Genomic DNA, 15219 nt, shown 5'->3' on the forward strand with positions numbered 1-15219 from the left:
AGTTCCCAGTGAATTTAACAGAAACTGCTCTTCATAATAAATCTGTATGTTCCAATACAGGTTCTTCAATCTGTAAAGTTCAAAACGGCTCCACCACAATGAGCCACAAAAGCGGAAATAGTGTGATACCGTCTTTTATTAAAAATGACTCTCAGGGTAAACTATGTATAAACAGGCAGGTACACACGCAGCTAAAGAGGAGGCAGTGGCTGGGCTTGTCACTGGGAGCAATACGATCCACGGCATGCGTCTCAGCTGTTCCAACTTGCGAACACACAGCTCCAGTGTTTAGACGTGCTGTGTCAAATTTCTTTGCATTCCGCGATCAATGCGTCATCAGGAAAATGGCGCCAATCTGTATCTTGTAGCAACTGCTGTCTCCTATAGCAACAACACTTACTTACACTTACATCATATCAGTAGCATTCGATCATAAAACGAATAAGCCGGCCGGCTATCAGAAGCGTATCCACGTCTCTTCCGGGTCTTAACGCGCAACGCGGTGACGTCAGAATGCCGCCTCCCAACGTTTCGTCTCTATTGGGATTTGGTCACGGGACCAAGTCCCAATAGAGACTAAACGTTGGGAGGCGGCGTTCTGATGTCACCGCTTTGCGCGTTAAGACCCGGAAGAGATGGGTATACGCTTCTGATAGCCGGCCGGCTTATTCGTTTTATGATCGAATGCTACTGATATGATGTAAGTGCGCATTTCTTTTTATTCATTAAACATCCAAAGGATTTTACACTATGCAAGTCTCCCCTGGTTCTTTTACATATCTGTGAGTGCTGACACCCCTCGATGATTGAAACTCTGGTGGAGATCTGGCTGCTGTTTTTTATCCTGATGGATGTCCCTATGGTGTTCCTACTGTGAAGGATGTTTGCTATCTCATAGCACTGCTGTGTTTGATCTCCTTGAGATCTCAGGCTCTGGTAAGGGTCAGTGTTTGATGGTGGTGGAGGTTCTTTGTCGTCATCTTTCACACCGTCCTGTGGATCATTTGCACTTTTGGCGGACTTCTTTCTACCTTTTTTTTTTTTGATTACTATTTGGACTGATTTTTCCTTTTTTGATTATTTTTATTTTTACATATGGTATTCAATATTCACTGTATGTTATCGACTATTGTTTATTGTGCTTACTATACATCTATATATCAATGGGCATAATGTTTTCTCACATTTAGCGCAACCTTTTTTCCCCTTTACATGTATTTTGATGTTGTATAACATCCTTTAAGTCGCAGCTTTAATTTTATTTTTGTTCGCGTTTGGTATGCGCAATTTTTTCCCACTATATATTGCTTGTATTTTTAATTGCTAATTTACAATAAAAACAGTGTTACACTAGGTAGCCTTTGCGCACTTTCTATCTTTGTATTGTTTCAGATTCATGTCCACCACCCAGTGGATTTGTGAGAGAGCTGCAGCACCTAGGAACACCAGAACTTTTCATATAGACTTTCATGTAGACTGTAATTGGTGTAGAAATGTGTATGGGGACAGCGCTGTTTTTGTTTTTTTGTGTGTTTCTAGTGTTTTGAAGGTATACTTCCGTCCTAATCTTGCTGCAACGAGGTACGCAATTTTCATGTGTGCATCGACTCCTGGGATTGCTGTATCATCTATCCCAGGAGTAATTTGGCATCCCCTGCTGCTAGCATTGCGATATTTCAAAATCGGAAATGACGCGATGCTAGACGGAGATCGGCGCCATTTTTAAATAGGGAATTTAGTACATGTACACACAGTGGGGTGCGCTTCCTTCACACTGCACATGCGCAAGATCAGGTATCCAGCATGCACCCAATCCTGGAAGAGAGACCCAGCAGGCTTCACATGCCCACAGTCAGGATGGCCGTGTTGTGCAGAAGAAGAACAAAGTAAGTAATCAATGCTGCACAACTACTGAAAAGGGGACAATTTTGAAGATAGCTAATTGTGAAAGAATAAGCAGTGACTATAACGGGGGTAATTTTATCTAAAAAAAAAATGTCCGGAACTCCGCTTTAAGGATAGTGATCATAGATGAAAGCATTATTATCACATACGGTAGTTGTTTGGGTTACTTTTTAAATGATAATAACAGAAATCACCCAAATGGCCCTGATCAAAAGTTTGCATCCCCTGGAATGTTTACAGAACGAATGCCACAAAAAAGAGCAGTGAGCTGTTTCAATGTGTTGTCAGGCATATTGCAACTGGCTTTTTTGTGGCATTGGCGCAGTAAAGGCTTCTTTCTGGCAACTGGATCATGCAGATAATTTTTGTTTAGGTAGTGTCCCATTGTGCGCCTTGAAAAAAAAACACCATTTTATGTGATAATAAATGGCTTCATATGATCACTATCCTTAACTGCTTTCCACTAATGTTCATAAACTGCCATGTGGGAGTTTCACCATTCTGAGTGGACATACCCAATTCTGTAAGGGCTATGATCTTCGGACACAGCACATCTCAGATTGGTCCTGTGATTGGCCCTCCCTGTCAGGAAAGGTTTGCCAGTTCCCAAAACTTCTCTTAGAAGAGGTGCATTAGCACGTGCTAACGTACGTTCATGCGCACAAATTTGTGAATAGATATGCACATGCATGCATTCATAGGTGTGCGCAGCCTGTTGCACCTCAAAGCTCAAACACATTACTGATCATTCACAAAGAAAGGGAAGGGGCCGGTAAGTCATATTCACTGGCCCCTTCCCCTACTCATCCTAAAACATCCCTGCAATAACAGCCAGAGGGAGAGGAGAGTAGGGAAGCTGGCAGCGCTGCAAGGGGAAGGAGGGGGGAACCTAGGCAGTAGGGGGGAATCTGTCCTGCACAGGGTGATTAGGGTGTGCCTGGGCACACCTGTCACACCCTGTGTGCACGCCGATGCATGCATTAATGTGTGCGGTGCATCCCATGACAGATGAGGGCACCAAGTCGGCTATTTAAACTGGGTCAGTACCCAGGATCAGTGTTGTCTTGTCTACAGCGTTCCCGTGAGTGTCCTGTTCCCTGTTTATCTGCATCTGCTTCCAGTTACTGTACATCCCCGGCTTGTTCTAAATACTCCTGTTCTCCACCTGCATCGACCGTCACTTGTACTTTGACCACTCTCCATTCTCCACACCTGTACCTTATCTGATCGCACTGTTTATGACTTAGTCTGACTGTTTATGTTACAGTCCATACTGAGCTATCTAGCTGCAAGCATCTGTACATCTGCCGTTTGGACCTGCTCTTCTGCTGACTATGTTCCAGTCCTAGGGACATCCGCTGTCATTTGGAGGTAGTTGCGGATCATGTGATCCTTAGTGATCCAGAGGACTCAGGATCGAATGCCTCTGCAAACTTACGAAAGGACCCTAGGATTCGTGGTATCAAGGAGAAGGATCATTACTGGCTGGCAACCCTTCTTGATCTACGCTGCAAGGGTAAGGTTTCAGAACTTATCAAGCCTTGGCAGATGTAGCAGAAGATGAAACATCTTCAGGAGGCCTTGAAGAAAGGTTTGTACAATGCGTTTCCAGACCCTGGGAGGTTACCATTTCCTGGTGCTGGACAACGTGTTGCTGAGGCTTCGTTCAGTCACAGAAAGAGCGGTGGAGAAGGTGTCCGGCCGACTGATGCCTTCAGACAATTCTTCAGTCCTCAACGCCAAGGTCTGATTGGTTCCAGCAACCATTGCCAGCGTCTGCATTACATGGTGCAAGAATATCTAGGGGCAAGATCAGACTTGGAGACCTTTCCAACAGAGCATCCACTGTATTACTGGGTCTTGAGGATGGACCACTGGCCAGAGCTTGTTTAATATGCAATTAAGCTACTGGCCTGTCCGTCATCCAGCGTTCTTTCTGAATGCACATTCAGTGCTGCTGGAGGGTTTGTAACCGATCACAGAGTGCACCTGACCACTGACTCTATTAAAAGGCTCACATTCATAAGAATTAATCAGTCTTGGATCAGCAGCTACCAAGCACCTGATGCTGATGTAACGATAGATTTTTCTATGGATGTAGGATTCCTTGAAGTCTGCCTATGCTGAGTGACTATTCTATTTTACTGAGTGACTATCCTATTCCTCCGCAATCATGATATGCTAGCTTCTAAGAATATTTTTGGCTTAGGACACCACCACCACTGCCAAGGCCCAATTTTTTTGCCCCTGTTTAACATGGGGCATTTGATAAAACATTTTGATCCAATATTTCACAGCAGGGCTCGTTCCTGCGCCCACCAAGAGTAACTGTGAGGGGTTACAGTGTTGTGGCACCACCACCACCACTGCCTAAGGCCCAATTTTGTTTAACAGGGGCATGTAATTACAATTTTTTATGTAATATTTCCTGCATCCACCAAGAGTAATTGTGAGGGGTTACAGTGTTGTGGCAATAAGAGTTAATATGGGAAAAAGGTGTCTCCACTGATGCTTTATCACCAATCCTTGTGTTTCCCTAATAACCCAACATTTTCAAAATCCAATTGTCACTGGGGCGGAAATTGAGGTGAAATCTTCTGAACAGGGGCGCAGACAGCAAAACAAATGTTATAGGGGACATAACCCTTCCCTATGCTATCCAAAGCTTAAAAATAGATTTTTTGGCTGGAGCTACACTTAAAAAATGTACCTGTTCCAACTTACAAACAGATTCAACTTAACAAACCTACAGACCCTCTCTTGTTTGTAACCCAGGAATCGTCCACATACTGCTGTTCAGAGTATATAGGGCCTAGGGGACCCACAACTTTTTTTTTTAAATGTGGGTGCGGGGTTTCCCTTAATATTCCCTTAATATCCATACCAGACCCAAAGGGCCTGGTAATGAACTGGGGGGAACCCATGGCGATGCTCCTCGGTCTCGTCCTCCTCGCCTGGTCTTCTGGGGAATGGGGCTCGCTGACTTCTGGGAACTGTGTGTCTCCCAGAAGTCAGCTGCCCATTCACAGAGCACCGCGCAACTCATGCAACGTATGTGCAGTAGGAAATGGGCAGTGAAGCCGTAAGGCTCCACTGCCTGTTTTCCTTAGTGAGTTTGGCGGTAACGGGACCCGGTCCAAGGCGGGCAACCAGGACAGGTAAGTGTCTTTATTAAAATTCGGCAGCTACAGTGTTTGTAGCTGCCGACTTTAAAAAAAAAATTTACATCCGCTTTAAAATTACTGCTCCCGAAAAAAACAGCTGTTTTTAAAACTTTTTTTTGCATTAATACATGTCCCCTTGGGCAGGACCTGGGCCCCCAAACACTTTTTATGGCAATAACTTGCATATTAGGCTTTAAAATTAGCACTTTTGATTTTTCAATTGTGTCCCATAAACTTTGACGGTGTTCGCACGTTCGCAGAATTTTTTTGTCTGTTCGCATGTTCTGCTGCAAACCAAACCGTGGCGTGTTCGGTTCATCCCTGTGCACCAGTATCTATTAAACAGGTTAATTTTGTTTCTCCTCCAGGATAGGGGACTGCTTGTAAAAATACTTTTACTTTGGCCCTGGGACCATTGTCTTCACTATTTAATATGATTGATACTGGCATACCATTTTCCTATGCCTGATCCACTGCTTTTTGCAGAGAACTGGTGAAGATGTCAGAATTTGGCTATGTGTCCTTCCCCATTACAATTGTAGCACGTCCCCGATTGCCATGATTTCTGAAATTGCCTTTGCCTCTTCCTCTTCCTCTCTGCTTCCCCATGTACATAACCTTTGGTTTGCTGTCTTTATGGTTAATCCTGTTTTCTATGGATAACAGGATAAGCAGGAGGTCTCATTAGACATATTGGGCCGGATTCAGATAGGTTACGTGGATCTAAAGATCCGCTAACCTATCTGATTTACAATCCGCCGGCGCAAGTTTTTGAGGCAAGTGCTTAATTCAGAAAGCACTTACCTCAAAACTTGCGGCGGCGTATCGTAAATCCCCCGGCGGAATTCAAATTCCGCGGCTAGGGGGCGTCTACAATTTAAATCAGGCGCGTCCCAGCGCCGATCGAACAGCGCATGCGCCGTCCGTGAATTTTCCCAGCGTGCATTGCTCCAAATGACGCCGCTAGGATGTCATTGGTTTTGGCGTGAGCGTAACTTGCGTCCAGCTCTTTTCTGAATCGACTTACGCAAACAACGTAAAAATTCAAAACTCGGCGCGGGAACGACAGCCATACTTAACATAGGATACCCCTCACATAGCAGGGGTAACTATAAAAAAAGCGCAACTCCCACTTTTTAACTATTGATTTATATGCTGTATAACATTTTGAGTCTGCTGCTTTTTTAAGTTTTTTTAAGTTTTCTTTTTGGTATGCGCATTTTTCACTTCTTATATAAAAAAAGCGTGTAAAAAACGAAACGCCACCTAGCGGCCGGCCTGGAATTGCAGCCTAAGATCCGACGGTGTAAGTCACTTACACCTGTCGGATCTTGGGGAGATCAATGCGGAACCTGATTCTATGAATCAGCAGCATAGATCCGACCGACGGAACTCAGAGATACGACGGCGTATCTGAATCTAGACATGTGCACACTGAAATATTTTGTTTCGTAATTTCGTTTTCGTCCAAAAAATTAATTTATTTAGTTACTCCCGAAATTCGTTTTTATTTCGTTTTTCGTTAAAAAATGCATTCGTCCGAAAATCCAAATTAAGGTTGAATCTGTCTCTCTAGGTCGAATCTTCATGTCTTTCTATGTCGAATATATCATTGAAGGCTTATGGTGTCTGTCGAATGTTATAATGGAAAAAAAAAAAAGATTCGATAGAATCTTAAAAAAAAAAAAAAAAAAAAATTGAAGGCTTATGGTGTCTGTCTAGAAAAAAACAAACTGAGACTATTGATGTATCATATCATATGTTATGGTCATGTGGTTCAGTCCTTAACTGCATATATAAACAAATATCCCAATAAAAGAGAACTGGGAACAAGTAGGACTATTCTGAACACACTCACTAATTGGTTATGCAAAAAATATAATATTAGATACAACTAGCTGTAAAAGAGATAGGCTCTCCTCCCTGACCTCCCGAGAGCGAGCCACAGTGAAAGGGGAGAGAGATTAGATAGAGAAACTAATATTGGCTGCAGCCATGGATAGACCAAAACTTGAATCAATAAATATTCTAGTTGCAGGCTTTCTACAGATATTTGACATATGTGTCCGTGGAGAAAAGGGAGAGAATCATTTGTGGTTTAAAGATTCAATTGTATTCACTCCTATTAACACGCTTCCTTGCAACGGGCAGCAGTTCATCAGTATATATAGTTTCAGAGAAAACAGTGATTCAGGCGTTGTACATTACCGCTCCTGAAGTTTTGCAGTTTTCACATAATAGATGAATGAAGGAAGATGTGAATTGGTGACAGTTCTCCGTGTACTATCTCTGCAGTGCACTTCAAAGGCTTGCGCGCTGTGTATAGAAGGCAATAAAACAACAACACAGGCTGCTGTCATATTGCAGGGGGATGGATATCCGAGCCGGCCTGATGAATAGATCACATAGTAGTGTTGTAAATCCCGAGAATTAGTACAGATAACTGCACTGCTCTTCAGTGGGTGTATGCCGTGCCCAGACGCCGACAAAGCGGCACGGAATGCTGTTGGAATGTTAGGGTTCATTCACACTTGGCGGACTCCGTCGCTACGGAGTCCGCCTGCTCCCGTCGGCTCAGCGGGAGATCAGTCCGCAGATCTCCGCTGAGCCGACGATGACAAGCTCCTCTCTGCTCACTGAGCGGGGAGGGGCTTGTCGGGCACCGCTGTCTCCCTATGGAGCGATCTGATGAAAACGGACAGCATGTCCGTTTTCATCAGATCTTACCCGATCTGATCCGCATGGACGGATGGGGACGTGGCCCCCATACGTCTGTTTTTAGCGGGTCAGATCGGGTCGGATGTCAGCAGACATGTCTCCGCTGACATCCGACGCTCCATAGCGATGCATGGAGCGGCCGTTCAGGTCCGCCGACAGACGGACCCGAACGGCCAAGTGTGAATGAAGCGAATTAATGAGATCCACGGAGCCAGTTTAGTAGAAACACATCAGTGTAAGGCCCCTTTCAGACGTCCGCTCCGCTCGTCCGTGTATTACAAGTCCGTTACCGGACTTGTAATACATCCCTATGGGATAGCGTCCGTTAGCGGATGGAGCATCCGCTAGCGTCCGCGTCCGTCGGGATCCGGTTTTCTAACGGAAGAAAACCCTATTTTTCTTCCGTCCGGCGGAGCGGAACTGATGCAGACGGACAGACGGTCCGTCTGCATCAGGTTCCCCATATGGCAGAGCGGAGCTGAGACAGGGCGGTCCCTGCACTGTGTGCAGGGACCGCCCTATCGGCCGACAGCTCAGCGGGGGTCCCCGCTGAGCCGACGGAGACACACGGAGCGGACCCAGAAACGGTCCGCTCCGTGTGAAAGAGCCCTAATAGCTAGTATAGCAACGGGTCATTCCATGGATGTTCTCTTATATTCTCAAGAACCATCTAGTGGTTCATCTCCTCAAAGGCTCGGCGTCTCTTCTAGTCGGACAGTCATACAAACGTCGATTAGATGATTCTTGATGTGTTTCTACTAAATTGGCTCCGTGCGTGGATCTCATTCATTCCTAACATTCCAACAGCATTCCGTGCCGCTTTGTCGGCGTCTGAGCACGGCATACACCCACTGAAGTGCAGTGCAGTTATCTGTACTAATTCTCGGGATTTACAACACTACTATGTGATCCATTCATCAGACCGGCTCTGATATCCATTCACAAGGTTAATTGCTTAGCTTCATCTGGACGTGCTGACGTGGAACAGGGACTCCCTTTTTAATAGCGTCCTTCCCTGAATAACGTCATCATTAAATTTCAATTAAGAAAAAAAGGGAAAGAAGAAAAGAGTGTATGTTTCAAAATACTGTAGATGCATATTCTTAGAACAGACAGGGGTAATGGAGTTTTCTTCTCCTTTTCTGTAGTATCATCCGAGTTTAAATGAAAAATATTTTGTCCGTTTGACACATATAAGAATATCCTGTTACTTTCACTGATATAGATCATGTTGGTAACAAATAGGGAGAATATTTTAAATAGGAGAGAGAAAAAAGTTGAAGGGAGTTATTAGAGAAAACATGACATAGAACGAGACGGCGGACCGACAGACGGAACAAAAAGCAAATTGTATAACATGATCACAGATTAGACATGCATGTAGCCTGCATTGCAGATGATAGCAACTGAATCTGATATATAATATTCAAAAATTGCCAGATTATTAATGCAGATATCTATGCATATACATAGAGAGGTGGCGATCTACACAGGCGTTCATTGACTGTAGAATCCAGAAAACACACTGGATCTAGCCAACAAAGTGAGAGATATTTTGTTATGCAAACAGATCACGAAAGGAAGGACCAAAAATTAGAGATATATGTTTTCAGAGTACAATGTCCTACTAAATCTTATTCCTAAACAGTTATGATTATATGCATGTATGTTCAATAGGTCACATATGAATGCCTAGTTTCAAAGAGAAATTCATTTGATACAGAATAATGAATAAAAATAGATCCTATGGAGTGTATTAATAAGGATGAACCTTAAGTAGGTAAAAAGGATTGTAGATTCAGTTCATTGTTTAAACCTTGTGGCATAAGGGAATTTAGGCGATATATTATTACCATTTTATGGTGTCTGTCGAATGTTTAAAAAAAAAAAAAAAAAAAAAAAAAAGATTCGACAGAATCTTTAAAAAAAAAAAAAAAAATTGTCTTCATGTCTCTCTATGTCGAATCTTTTCTCTCTATGTAGAATAATATTGGACTAATAGAGTTAAGGTTAAGCACATTCGACCACAAAACGAAAACGAAAATAAAGCATTTGTTTATGTCGGATCTTTCATTTTTAGTTTTCTGTGCTTTCGTTATCGTTTGTTAAAACGATAACGAAAATAGCTGAAATTCGGACGAAAATGCATTCGGACGAAAACGAATGCACATGTCTATCTGAATCCAGGCCATTGCCTGCCTCAGGCCTTGCTGTGAAAAACTTTTCTTTCAACTGGGGTATTAAACCATCAAGAAACCTTTCACCAGTTGTGTAGATGGACTTGCAGTTTCTCCTACCTTCTCTTCCTCTCTTTTAAGGCCTGCTTCCTCGCTTAATCACCTCCAATAAGCCCTTGTGGCTTCCTCTTTTCCTTGCTTAGCATTCAGAAATTCAGCATGTCTGGTTTGTCTGTATATTTGGGGGAATTTTCCCTTTAATTTTTCACAAACCTTCCGTCCACTAACCATCTTATCTATATTTTTTACGTCTACACCACATTCTTTAAGTATATAGCCAGACATGTTTCTTACCCACTGCTTTAATAAGAAGCTGATGAACGTCAGTAGCAGAAGCCTCATATGTTTCCTGTGCAGCACTAAGTTTGTTTGCAAACCCACTTGGATTCTTTCTAGGCTCTCCCCAACCCCTCTAATATGGCTCTCATTTCTTGGTGACTAAAAGGTACATGCCATTTAATTTGAGACTTAGGCCTCATACCCACGGACATTTAAAAAAAACAGGCTGTAATGCTAGTACAGATGCCAGGAAAAACTTGATTTTATATGCGTTTTGCATTGAATTCAATGCACGTTCAGCTGCGCTGGCTTTCAGCCACGTTTCTCTGTCTCTATTCAAAATCAATGGTTCCCTATGGGAGCCCATTGATTTGAATAGAAGTCGCACCATAACTCAGATCAAGATGATCCGACTTGCATGCGACTTGTGTGCTGAGAATCTTGAAGGGGGAACCCAGTCAAAATGTAAAAAAAAATTGCTTGAGTTTCCCCCAAGACAATACCAGACCCTTCGGTCTTGTATGGAGCTTAAGGGGAATCCCCCACACCAAAAAAGTGGCGTGGGGGTCCCCCAAGATCCATACCAGACCCTTATCCGAGCACGCAGCCCAGCAGGTCAGGAAAGGGGGGAGCCAGCGCCCCCCCTCCTGGACCATACCAGGCCACATGCCCTCAACGTGGGGGGGGGGGTTGGGGCTTTGGGGCAGAGGGGGCCCTGTGCCCCGCACCACAAAACACCTTGTCCCCATGTCGATGAGGACAAGGCCTCTTCCCGACAACCCTTGCCCGGTGGTTGTCGGGGTCTGCGGGCGGGGACTTATCAGAATCTGGAAGCCCCCTTTAACAAGGGGGTCCCCAGATCCCGGCACCCTACCCTAGGTGAAAAAGTAGGGGTACATGGTACCCCTACCCATTCACCTAAAAAAAGTGTAAAAATAAAACATACTACACAGGTTTTTAAAATATTATATTAAGGCATCTCCGGCTCTTCTCCCTCTTCTGGCGACATCACGATCAAAGCGTGGTTCCTTCTGGAAACTCTGCCAAATTCCTGACTGGCTCGCCAACCGTTATGGAATTATTTCTGATTGGGGCTCTAAAAACAGAAGTTAAAGGGGTTTTAAACCCTCGTGTTTTTTCACCTTAATGCATTCTATTCATTAAGGTGAAAAAACTTCTGTCAGTCACTGCCCCTCCAGCCCCCCCCCCTGTTTTACTTACCTGAGCCCTGGAATTCACTCGGCGGAGATAGGCTGTCCCTCTCTGCATGGTGTCCCGGCTCTTGATCGGATAGATTGATAGCAGCACAGCCATTGGCTCCCACTGCCACTGTCAATCAAATCCAATGACACGGGCGCCGGGGGGGCGGGGCAGAGTCTAGCATTTGTGTCTATGGGTGCCTGCAAGGTAACCCCCGGGAGTAGGGAGGAGCCGCGAGAGCCGCCGGGGGACCCCAGAAGTCGAGGATCTGGGCCACTCTGTGCAAAACAAGCTGCACAGTGGAGGTAAGTATGACATGTTTGTTATTTTAAATAAAAAAAAAATAAAGCTTTACAATCACTTTAATACGGCAGCTGCAGGAACAGATTCACAGGAAGCAATTACTGTGTTTAAAATGTCTGTTCAGTGCCAAAGTTTATTATTACATAGGCGTGGTGTGAGATGTTATTAAATATGAACAAATAGAAATGCGTTATTAAAAGCTAACAAAAGCAATATATTATTAAAAGCTAGCAAATAGAACAATTGCAAAAGTGAAAGCTTGAGAGGGGAGGGGGGAGTAGAGACAGAGAGAGCTTCTAGCAGAAGATTAGTCTGTGTGTTATGTGAAGGTTGTAGAACACATTTCAACAGCGTGAACAAAATGGAGTCTCTTGAACAATACAATGAAAGTCCATGTCAGATATGAAAAACCAAAAGTAAATTTCAGTATGGCCGTTATAGAGGTTTTGGCAAAGGATTATTTTTTATGGCAGCCTAATTTACATATAAAAGGGGTGATAGAATGTAAACCAGAAAATGGCCATGACTTATGCCCCGTACACACGATCGGTTTTCCAGTCGGGAAAAAAGTTGGATGGTTTTTCCAATGGAATTCCTTTCAAGCCTGCCTTGCATACACATGGTCACACAAAAATTTGGTGAACTTTTGACTGCCAAGAACGCGGTGACGTAAAATACTACGACGAGCCTAGAAAATGAAGTTCAATGCTTCTGAGCATGCGTCGAATTGTTTCCAAGCATGCGTAGGAATTTTGCGCATTTGTACACACGATCAGAAATTCCTGCGCTCTATCTTTTTCCAGTAGTTTTTTTCCATTGGAAAAAGTCTGATGGAGCATACACACGGTCGGGATTCCCGACCAAAAGCTCTCATCAGACTTTTTCCAACAGGAAAACCGTTCGTGTGTACGGGGCATAAGGCTATTTAACTGAAACACATAAGTGGCTTTGAGATTGATATATAAAACACAATTCATCCGTTTTATTTAATCTCAAAGGTTTCAGGCTGTAAAACCTTATAGTGGTAATACTCAAACATGGAAAAGTCAACACTGTAAAAATTCATAAGCTGTCTAAACAGGTCTGGAGGTAGCATTTCCAGGTACTGTCTAGTAATTTCTTCATTGGTACGACTTTCGTTTGAATAATGTTTTACGCTTGGATATGTCACATTCTCTGGTGCCCTGATAATATTCAAAACAAAATCTGCATCCTGAGTTAAGGTTTCGTACTTGCCAATAACGTCATAGGAAATCTTGCATGGATCACAAAGCTGATACATTGGCTTCCAATGGGGATTTCTATTTTCTGGATTTTCCACAAAAATATAGCGAACAAATTCTTCAAAGGTAATTATGTCAGCAGGATTGTGTTTGATTCTAAGCATTGTTCTGATAGTCTCAGCCAAGGTTTTAATGTATTTAACGTCCTCATGAAGAAACTTGTCTCTGTATGCTGATACTACCCTTTCCAAGGGATCCCTGACAAACATCACTTTGGTATAATTAGAGAGTAACTCTTTCTGCTTGGCTTGGGAGTAGGAGCTTAATCTGAACAGCAAAGGCGACGAATGAACTTCATAACGACTGAGCTCATTTACTGTCTGTCCCATTAAGCCATTTAGAGCAAGAACGACCCTCTTCCAATTGGAACTTCCCACCTTTGGCACCGCACAATAGATGAACTTATGGCGGTGTTCTACGTACAATTGCGCAGCAACTTTTCTGTCCAGTGGAAGGGAGACATTAGTGTGATTTTTGTGTGAACAGACAGTGTTCACAATAGAGTTTCGGTGTCTGTAAACCACTGTAGGTTGCACGATGTCTGCAACAGCAAAACATGTTTGTATTAGACATTACTGATGTAGAATTATGGTTAAATAAGACTAAAAGAAACATGTTAGAAAAATAAGCTACGGACAAAAATCCACGGAAATGTCTAAGGGAAGTCCGATCGTGTGTACGAGGCTTTAGAAACAAACTCAGTTCACATGAACTCAGCCTGATCTACAAGTATTGTTCAGCCTCTCATTTTAGTTCTTGGGATTGGACACATGTTGTGCATTTCATAAACTTAAAGGGTCACTAAAGGAAATTTTTTTTGCTACAGGAAAATAACTGAAATCCGGGGACATTATTTTTCTTTACTAGTAATGGTAACAATCAGCGACTCTCTGCCCATCACCGCCCGTCTCACAGTCTTACACTTTGGGCCCCGGCTACTACTGGATGGGGAGCGGAGGAAGATCTCTCCGCCAGGGAAGGCAAGGAGATAGGCAGGTGGCTGGCCAAGATTTGAGCCAAGGCAAAAGAACATGCGAGCGAAGCTGAATGGGCATGCACCCAAAACTGAAGAAATATTCCCTCCACTCCGATCAGCACATGATCATCAGAAAGGGGCACAGATAATGGGAGAAATACAACCCCCCTATGCTAGTAGGCACGGCGGAGCGGGGGGGGTGTAATTCAAATTTTTTTAATTTTAATTCTGCACTGATTGTCTTTGAAATTGCCCCTGCCCCTAATAAATCCAATCTGGGGACAAAACCAGGGACAGACTTGGTTCGGGACAGTGTCCTCAATCAGGGGACTGTCCCCTGAAACTGGGGATGTCTGGTCACCCTAGTATAGAGGTATATTGTATAGTGTATTTTTGGGGGCGGGGGGTGCAAGTAGCTGGTCTTGCCTAGGACGCAAAATAGTCTAGCAATGACCCTGACAGCAGCAGCACCCCAATCTACTACAACTACGTAATGGTACCATCCTTCAAAATGCCAGCAGCTGCTGCTGCTTTCTGCAAGCTTTGCCTCAGTGAACAGCTTGATGATTACTGCAACTGAGAGCAAGATACTCCTAAGGCCCCGTACAGACGACCGAACATGTCTGCTGAAACTGGTCCGCGGACCAGTTTCAGCAGACATGTTCGGTCGTCTGTACAGCCGAGCGGACAGGATTCCAGAGTACATTTGCCCGCCGGGCCTTTTTCGAGCGGGCAAATATTTCTAAACATGTTTAGAAACATGCCCGCTGCAATCCTGTCCGTCGGACATGTTTGGTCGTCTGTACAGACCTACCGTACATGTCCGAGCGGCCGCCATCCCTCGCATGCGTTGAATGACTTCGACGCATGCGTGGAAGCATTGAACGGCCAGGGTCGCGCATCGTAGCCGGCGACGGCGCGGCCTCGTCGCCGCGTATCGAGTACGCGCGGATTTCTGTATGATGGTGTGTACAGCCATCATACAGAAATCTCCGGGCAGACATGTACGCTGAAAACGGTCCGGCGGACCGTTTTCATCGTACATGTTTGCCCGTCTGTACGAGGCCTAAAGGAGAGGCATAAGTGGGAGAGCAGCAACATGTTAAAAGAGTTAGGCCCCATGCACACGAGACGCAGATGCAAACTCATCTAAA

Source organism: Rana temporaria, chromosome 13 (genome assembly GCF_905171775.1).
Source record: "Rana temporaria chromosome 13, aRanTem1.1, whole genome shotgun sequence".
Lineage (NCBI taxonomy): Eukaryota > Metazoa > Chordata > Amphibia > Anura > Ranidae > Rana > Rana temporaria.